At 41.5% G+C, this 9,924-nt stretch overlaps 1 pseudogene; it reads left to right on the top strand.

Annotated features, from left to right (window-relative positions):
- Positions 1 to 1,642: 1,642 nt before the first annotated feature.
- On the top strand, positions 1,643 to 9,469 carry LOC145127277 (uncharacterized; annotated as a pseudogene).
- The last annotated feature ends 455 nt before the right edge of the window (positions 9,470 to 9,924 follow it).

Here is a 9,924-nt window from a genome sequence, read left to right as displayed (position 1 = left end):
GTTTCATATATTCCATTACAAGGCAATGCTTCAAAATAGAAAACACCATTAAGATAAGCACTAATAGAATCCTTTTCATTATCAAATGAATATCTAAAACCTTGTCTATACAAACCATGCAATGAAATGATGTTTCTTTCCATATCAAATGAATATCTAAGCATTAATATCATAATCCACTACTGAGCATTAAAGAGTAAACTCCGATCTTGGTGACAGGCGACGATCTTCTGTTCCCCGTGATCAAATTTATCTTCCCATGCTCCACATCCCTATTTCTTCTTAGGCCCTGCAAATCAGAACAAATGTGAAAACCACATCCTGTATCAAGTACCCAAGAAATAGCATGTGATGAATCATTAGATTTAATAGTGTAAATACCTGCGTAGGACGGCTTGATCTTTCCATCCTTGATATCTTGCAGATATTTCAGGCAGATATCTCGTAGTGGTGACACTCTGCCTCCTTGGGGTTGGAGTTGGATTTAGCAGGACCAACCTTGGTTCCACTAGAAGAGGAGCCATTTTGGGACTTTCCCTTATGGTGGCTCTTTGAGGGAGCCTTCCTCTTCTTACCCTTCCCTTGCCCAATTGCCAAGACTGGGGCAGCAGTAGGAGTTGGAGATGATGCAATAGATTTATCTTTGAGGTTGCTCTCAGCTGTCCTCAACAATCCTTGAAGCTTGCTCAAGGTGACCTCCTCCTTGTTCATGTGGTAGGTCATGCGGAACTGGCTATAGCAGGGAGGCAAGGAATGAAGGATGATGTCAATTGCCAGCTCTTTAATAAAGTTCACATTCAACTTTAGCAGGCGATCGGCATATCTCTGCATCTTTTGCAGATGAGCGGTAAGGGACTCTCCATTACCCATTTTGGTAGTGATCGTCGAAGTGATGATCTCGTACCTTTCTTGCCTAGCGCTTTGGTGGTATCGGTCCAGCAGATCTTGATGCATCTCATAGGGGTACATGTCCTCACAGGACTTCTGGAATTCTGCAGTCATAATCGCTAGCATGATGCAATGGAATTTCGTGGTGTTGGGTATTTTGTGTTGCGTCATGGGCTTAGTTTCTGCTGCTATTCCTTTTTCTGTAAAAGACTCACCAGGGCCCAAGAAACTTTGGGTTCCTAAATCTGCTTGAATTTGCAGGTTATAAGTGATGAGCAGTTCGGTGACGAATGGTACATAGACAGTGGTTGCTCACGTCACATGACAGGAAGGAGGGAAGAACTGAGGGAGTTTTGGTCTCTTAAGGATGGTGGATGTGTGAAGTATGGAAACAATTATTATGGCACAATCAAAGGATATGGAATTATAACCAACAGAGAATTCACAATTCGAAAAGTGGCTTACGTGGAAGGGTTGCAGCACAACCTTATCAGTGTATCTCAATTGGTTGTAGGAACCGGTTTGAAAGTTTCATTCGATGATGAGGGATCAGAAATTATTGAAAAGCAATCCAAAAGAGTTTTGTTGAAGTCTAAACGCAAGGGAGAGATGTATCCTTTAAATCTCAACCCAATTCAAGGAAAACCAGCAATATGCCTGCTGTCAAAGGCGAACTCTGATGAAAGCTGGTTATGGCATCGACGCCTATCGCACCTGAACTTCAAAGACATTAATAAGTTGGTGCTTGGTGATCATGTTCGAGGCCTTCCTCTTCTCAAGTTTGATAAGGAACACCTGTGTGCAGCGTGTGAGATGGGCAAACAAAGCAGAAAGAGCCATCCTACACGTATCAATACAAAGATTGTTGAAGCTCTTGAACTTCTGCATATTGACTTATGTGGACCTTCGGCTATCGAAAGCTTCAGTGGTAGTAAGTTCATTCTTGTCATAGTAGATGATTATTCACGCTTCACCTGGGTTTTCTTTCTTAAACAGAAATCAGAGGCGACTCCCAAGCTGAAGGCGTTTATCAAGCAAGTGGAACTGCAGCTGCGAAAGCTGGTAAGGAATATTAGAAGCGACAATGGGCTTGAATTCAAGAATAAAGATTTTGAAGATTTTCTGGCTGAAAAGGGGATATCTCACAACTTATCGGCCCCCTATACACCACAACAGAATGGAATTGTTGAAAGACGAAACCGTTCCTTATGTGAGGCAGCTCGAACCATGCTGAGCTTCGCTTCTCTTCCGCTATACTTCTGGGCCGATGCGGTTGCAACCGGTTGCTATACTCAGAACCGATCCTTACTTAACAAACGATTCTCCATCACTCCGTATGAGATTCTGAACAATCGGAAGCCCAACGTTAAGTTTTTCCACGTGTTCAGTTCAAGGTGCTTCATATTCAACTCCAAAGAGAACCGAAACAAGTTCGACGTCAAAGCCGATGAGGGACTTTTTCTTGGTTATTCACTCACTTCAAAGGCATATAGGGTTTTGAATAAATGCTCCAAACGCATTGAAGAAACCTACTATGTAACCTTTGATGACAACTACATGAAGAAAGTTCATACAAGCGAAAGTACCTTGGGGGAAATATTTCCAGAATCAGGACAAGTCTCGGTTCCCATCTCCAACTTGTTTGAAGAGTACATAAGGCTATTTGATGAACCAGAAAAGGCTATACACTCGGAGGCGAAAGCAGCAGACAACAAAATTGACAATCTGAAAAAGATCATCGATGAAGCTGCAAAAGATATGGAAAATGAACCTCCTAAACCGACCGGTGGTCCACCCTCAACTGATCCTCCAAACAACAGCTCAACGTTCAAGGGGGAGGGTTCATCTGTACCAAAAACAACCCATGATAGTCCAATTGAGGGTGAGAATCCAACTCCAATCCCAACCCATGATAGTCCAATCGAGGGGGAGAATCCAACTCCAACCGAGGGGGAGAATCCTGAACCTGACATGGGATACGCTTCGCCATTTGAGGGGGAGAATGAGAATACAAATGACGAAGGTGATCAATCAGAATTTGAAGAAGAGGTAAATGCATAGTTGGATCCTGCCTATGACCCTAATTACCTTCCTTTAACGAAATGGACTAAGGATCATCCTAAAACACAAATAATTGGTGAATCATCTGAGCGAGTTCTCACACGTTCTCAATTGAAAGCGAAACATACTGCCTTATTCTCTCATGTTGAATTCTGAATGTTTAATTTGTTTGTCTCCAAAATCAAACCAAAGACGGTTAATGTTGCACTTGATCACGCTGATTGGGTACAAGCAATGCAAGATGAACTCCATGAGTTTGAACGTAATCGAGTTTGGAGGCTGATTCCCACTCCAAAGGATGCTTCTGTGGTCGGCTTAAAATGGGTCTTCAGGAATAAGTTGGATAAAGAGGGCAACGTCATTCGTAATAAGGCTCGGTTGGTGGTGAGGGGATATTGCCAAGAAGAAGGGATAGACTATGAGGAGACCTTCACTCCTGTAGCAAGGTTGGAATCAGTTACAATCTTTCTGGCATATGCTGCACATAAAAACTTCGAAGTTTTCCAGATGGATGTGAAATGTGCTTTCTTAAATGGAGAACTAGAAGAAACGGTGTATATTGAGCAACCACCTGGGTTTGTGAACGAGAAATACCCTGATCACTGCTATGTGTTGGATAAAGTTGTATATGGTCTGAAGCAAGCACCAAGGGCCTGGTATGAAACATTAACTCGCTTTCTTAAAATTTCGAAATTCAAGCAAGGTTCGGTTGACCCAACCTTCTTCCGAAAGAAAGAAGGCGAACATCTAATGATAGTTCAGATTTATGTCGATGACATGATCTTCGGCTCCACGAATCCTAGCTTAACGGCTGAATTCAGGAAGTTGATAGAGACTAAATTTGAAATGAGTGCAATGGGTCCAATTAACTTTTTCCTTGGATTGAATATAAGATAGGACCAGAAGGCATTTTTATCAATCAGGAGGCCTACACGAAGAACTTGCTGGCGAAGTTCGGTATGACGGGAGATTCGAAGGTGAAGGTTCCCATGGCCTTTGGCACAAAGTTAACACCATCTCTGGAAAAACCTGCTGTTGACGTAACACTCTATCGTCAAATCATAGGGTCTCTTATGTATCTAACAGCTAGTAGACCAGACATTATGTTCTCTGTTTGTTATTGTGCCAGGTTTCAAGCAAATCCAAGAGAACCTCACATGGTGGCAGTGAAAAATATTTTCCGTTATCTAAAGCAAACCTCTTCTCTCGGTCTTTGGTACCCTGCTAGATCCGGATTCTTTTTTCAAGCCTTTCCTGACGCCGATCTTGGAGGATGCGGTCTGGTCCAAAAGAGCACAACTGGAGGATGCCAATTCCTTGATGGTAAACTTGTTAGCTGGCAGTCCAAGAAGCAAACCTGTGTGTCTCTTTCAACAGCCGAAGCTGAGTACATAGCTGCAGCATCCTGTACCTCACAAGTGATATGGATACAAAGCCAACTAAGAGACTACGGACTGAGTATGAAGAAAATACCTCTCTATTGTGACTCTGAAAGTGCGATAAGAATATGTCACAATCCAGTGCAACACTCAAAGACAAAGCATATTGCACTAAGATACCATTTCATCAAGCACCATGTTGAAGATGGAAACGTGGAAGTTCATTTCGTTCGGTCCTCTGATCGACTAGCTGACATCTTCACTAAAGCCTTACTAGAAGCAAGCTTCAATAAAATTTTACAAGGTTTGGGAATGATGGAAGCAGAGTCGGTACCGAACCCTCAAACCTCTCTCTAAAAATTAGACAAGCGAAATAGAGTGAACGCTCGGTCTATTTCGGTTCCGGATTTTTCGGGAACCGAAATGAACTGAACGCTCGGTCTATTTCGGCTCCATATTTTTCGGGAACCGAAATGAACCGAACGCTCGGTCTATTTCAGCTCCGGAATTTTAGGGAACCGAAATGAACCGAACGCTCGGCTTATTTCGCTTCATTACTTTAAGGTTTGATTTCGGCTGTATACTTTGTAAACTCTATTTTAAATCTTTTTCTTGCTATATTTTCTCTTTTATTTTTGATCCTAGAGTTTTTAACATTAATTTCATTTTGTTTCTTTTTCTGTTTTTATTATTTTTCAGAAACTTCAAAAATCCAAAAATATTTTTTGTTTTTATTATTTTTCAGAAAATTCAAATTCCAACAGGTTTTATCTTTTATTTATCTCTTAATTATCTTCTGTTTTTTTTGTTTTTTTTGTTTTTTTTGTTTTGTTTGTTTTGTTTGTCTTTGTTTATTCTCTTTACTAGGTACCAAGTACATCTTTGCTACATAAATTGGAGCTAGGGAAGGTATGACCATTTTAATTTGAACTAGTTAAGTGTCCCTAGAAGCATGCTGCTGCATGTAGACCGAAGCCTCTAAGACTATGAGGAAGGCCGTAATGATTCGATCTATACCTATCGTTTTTTCCCTATCAGGCTGCTAATTTAACTCAGGTCATGAGCTACCTTACTCTTCTCAAATGAGTTAAGAGTTTTCTGCTTTGTCACTATTATATAGCAGGGGTACTTTCGGTTCCTTAACCACCTCCTCTACATTCTCCATCAACTTTCGTTTCACCAGGGTAACCCTTGAGACTCTCAGACATTACCACTGAGGTTTATGGTTACACAAAATCTGTGTTCATGATCTTAGATGCGTACACCACGTGCTAAGTGAGACCCAAAATCCAACACCAATAATGAATTGACGGTGAATATTTATATTCAAGATCTCACTTGTTACCTATCAAAATCTCATTTTATTTTTTTGAGTGGTCTTTATGAAATTGTCTAACACCAAGGCATTTCTTCCCAAAAACATCCAGTTTGGTTTTTGTTTCTGAGATTTTTATAACATCATTAGTCACAACAAATTTTATGCAACCTACTTGTTCAACAGACCACATCGGTCTCACAAGTACTTCATCTAACTTTCGGTCTTATGTTAAGTATCGATGTTCGGTTGAAGATAAGCCACCCTTTATACTATTATTTAAAAGAAGCCTTTCGGTGTTTCTTTACAAACACTCGATCGTATTTTCTCGCGGAACCACACAAGCACTTCAAGTCTCTCTTGACTTTGAAGGAAGAGATTCTTGCCCGGAATCATCTGCTTCATGTCTTATTAAAGACATCACTCACATCCTATACACATTTTGCTTTATTTCTTTATTTTTGGCACACTCTTACACGAAAATTCTTTGTGATTTTCCAAAATTCTTGTTGATGTTCCTTATGGCCCGTTTAAAGTTTTTTTTTAAGCGAAAGTGGTTATTTTGAAATCTGGAGCGAAAGTGAATTTGAAAAGACGATATGTGGATAAGATTTTGGGCGTGTGAATTTCAACGGTTCCTAAAACCACGCTTGATGACGTCTATCTGGGGAAACCAACCTGTCACATCGCGCTTTTTCAGGCGACGTTTCAGTGATCGTATCATCATTACAGAGATTCTTTCTCTCTCCTGGCAATGGTATATAAAGGGTTTCTCGCACCAATTGTACCTTCTTACCTTCTTCAAACTCTCTCAAATACACAAGGCGATCTACAACTGTTCATCTTCTTCCTTACATCAACAATGGCGGAATCATCATCTATTCAAGATCAAACTGCTTTATCGTCATTGCTTGTGATCAAACCTAATCAGAACTTGATCATTCAACTGAACCCCTTTCTGTATGACTCGTACATGCTCCACGTTGTTGAATGTCTCAAGTACTCCCCTCTGGTTATCGCTCTCACGCAGTAGGGATGAGATTTGGAACCGGAAAACCGGATCGGAACGGGAATCGGACCGGAACCGGAACCGTTAGAACCGGAATATATAGAACCGGTTCCGGTTCCGGGTTTAAAAATTGGCTTTATCCGGGTTCTGGGTAATCCGGGTTTGGGTCCATCGGGTCCGGGTAAACCGGGTCTAAAAACCGGAACCGGTGTTAGGAACCGGAACCACTTTTAGGGCCGGAACCGGTTTTTGTGAAACGTTTAAAAGATGCATATCTGATTCGTTTCAACTCCGATTGACATGCGGTTTTTTCCAACGTGTAGTTTAGAGTTTCAACATGATTTTAGACTATAAATTTGTCATTTTTAGTTTTATATTCATTGACTTACAGTCTCCTAAAGTCGAGATATCAAAGCTGAAAATTTGTAGTTTTTCAGTTTTCTTGTATTCTGTGAAAGTTTTAAAACACGCATATCTAATTCGTTTGAAGTCGGATTGACATTTGGTTTTTTCCAACTTGTAGCTTAGAGTTTGTACATGAGTTTAGACTATAAATTTGTCTTTTTTGGTTTAATATTCAATGATTTATAGTCCCCCGAAGCCGGGATATCAAAGCTGAAAATTTTCAACTTTTTCAGCTATTGGTTTTTGTACTTTGTATTCTGGGAAAATGTTAACACATGCATATCTCATTAGTTTAAAGTCGGATTGACATGCGGTTTGTTCCAGAGTGTATTTTAGAGTTTGTACATGATTTTAGACTATAATTTTATCAATTTTGGTTTCATATTCAATGAGTTACAGTCCCCCAAAGTTGGGATATCAATATAATAATTTTCAAAGTTCAACCCACTAAGTAGTAAGTAATTACCAAAAAATTCCGGTTTTTCCGGTTCTAAACCCACTTTTTCCGGTTCCAACCTACCCACTTTGATGTTTCCGGGTTTCCCGGTTCTAGACCCACTTTACCCGGTACCGTACCCGGAACCGGTTCCTATATACCGGTCCGGTTTCCGGTTCTACAAAATCCCGTTAAACGGTTCCGGGTTTTCCGGGTCCGGGTCCATCCGGTCCGGGTTTGGACCCACTTTCATCCCTATCACGCAGGTGGAATCAGTACCCATGTCTCTGCTGTCACAAGTGTATTCTACTGCGTCTTACGACAAGAACAAGGAGAGGATCTATTTTCAAATCTTCAATCACAAGGCATCTATTTCGAAAGGCCGATTATGCTCCCTGTTAGGGCTTGCCGTCGATGCTTCTGTTATCTCTCCTGATTTCATCACCACAACCCAATTATTCATGATGTTCTATGAGATGGGATATACTGATGTCCTTACAACAATGACAAAGTTTAAGAAGTCATGTTTGCCGCCACAATGGAATGGGTTACTTACTCTTATCAACAAGGGTTTGGCGGAACGAGTAGCTGGGTCAGATGGTACGAGCAAGGGTTTTATGACAATTCTCTATGGTCTTTACAATGGCATTAACTTGGATTATGGCTCTATTGTTTGGTCGCAACTGGTGAAAAGTCTTAACACCTCAACGAGACATTCAGAGATTTCATGTGGTCGTTTCTGGACCATCATCACCCGACGAGCCATTGAGAATTTACAGATTCCAGTTATGAAAGATGCAATGCTCTCTTATGTGGCTTCTTTTCATACCAAGAAGATTATCTTCTTAGATGCCACCAAGTTTTCTCACAATGGTTCGATACCTGAAACAATGTACAGGTGTGTGTCGAGCGAAAGTAAAGTGATGGCTGACTACCGGAAGCTTACTCCCAAGGGCCCAAGATAATTGACTCCTGAACAACAAGTTGCCTTAGATTCTGTGGAAAAGCCAGCAAAGCGAGGGAAGAGGGAAGATACAAAGAAGGTGGAAACCAAAGGTCCTTCTTCTAAGCCTGTCAAGTCTAAAAAGCGAAAGGCTGAAAAGGCTGACTCTTCGGCTCCAAAGAAAGTCAAGAAGATGGCGAAGAAATCAAAGAGTCCTTCTCCTTCAAGTTCAGAACATGATGAGGAAGAAGAAGTTCAGCACGGTTCACCAAGAGGTAATACACCTCCTCTTTCTCCAACTCCTACTGAACAACTCAATGACAAGATTCCAACTCCTCCTCCATCTCCACCGAAGACCACTGTTCCAGTTTCGGTTGCTCCAATTCCACCACCTCCTACAACTTAACCCACCACTACTGTGCCACCACCACCACCAGTTAGTACAGTACCAATCTCTACAACTCCTTTACCACCTCCCATTCTTTCCCAAGAAACTACCACATCTACTCCTATCTCCACCACTACAACCGAACCTCCAGTAAACGTCAACGTATCTGATACGGGGGCTAATACTGAAACCGAAACCCCTGTTACATCCAAACCTCTTTCACCCTCACCCAAAACTGATTCTGGTGCCACTCTTGGTGGTGACAATCTTGAGTTTGACTCAACCTATTACAGTCCTTATCGCCTTCCCACTGATGAAGATGAAGAGGCTCCGGTAACCAGACAACAAGTGTAGAGTCTCGATGATAAGCTTGATCGATTGCTCGCCTCTTCTTCGAAGTATAATAATATTGTGCTGAAGACTTTCCTGGACACTGCTTTTGAACAATATACAGGAGCGATTGATAAATCAACAAAGGCAGTTGAAGCATCCACATCTTCATGCCAGAAGGCTACAACCGATGTTGCAGAACTCCTTCATAGTTCCAAGATCTTTCTTGAATCCCTTAAGGGTCATGCTGATGCGAATGCAGCTAAGGTGAATGCTTCGGTTGACTCTCTCTCAAAGTCACTTCAAGGGGAGTAAGCCAAATTCGAGACTGTTCGCTCTGAGATTCAAGCTGAGAACACTTCTCTTCTTAGCTCAGTGAATTCTCGTCTTGAAAAGCTCCATGCTGATTTAGCAAAGGAGAGCACATTGAGGGAGGATCTTGCTCGTCAAACCACTACCGTTGAAGTCCAGAAGGTTTAATTGGCTCAAGCTGAGCGGGAAATTTCGTTGTTGAAAACTGAGCGTGCAGTTTTTCGAAGTTGTGCTGGAGATGTTCTTAATATGCTGCATAATGTTCTTCAGGCTCATGATCCAATTCTTACACTGACAATCCGGAATCACCTGACCTCCAAGCTTCTTCCTGCACTTGAACTCTTACATGAGATGAAGGGTGTTTCGGAGCGATTCGTTCCTCCAAAACAAGGGGGAGAAGGTGCTCAGAACACTAAACCGAAGGTCACTGTCAAAACAGAACCGAAGGGTAATGTAGC

The sequence above is a fragment of the Lactuca virosa genome, chromosome 7, assembly GCF_052849685.1.
Source record: "Lactuca virosa cultivar CGN04683 chromosome 7, Lactuca_virosa_CGN04683_v6, whole genome shotgun sequence".
In the NCBI taxonomy this organism is placed as follows: Eukaryota; Viridiplantae; Streptophyta; class Magnoliopsida; order Asterales; family Asteraceae; genus Lactuca; species Lactuca virosa.
This window is presented reverse-complemented; position numbering and strand designations above follow the sequence as displayed.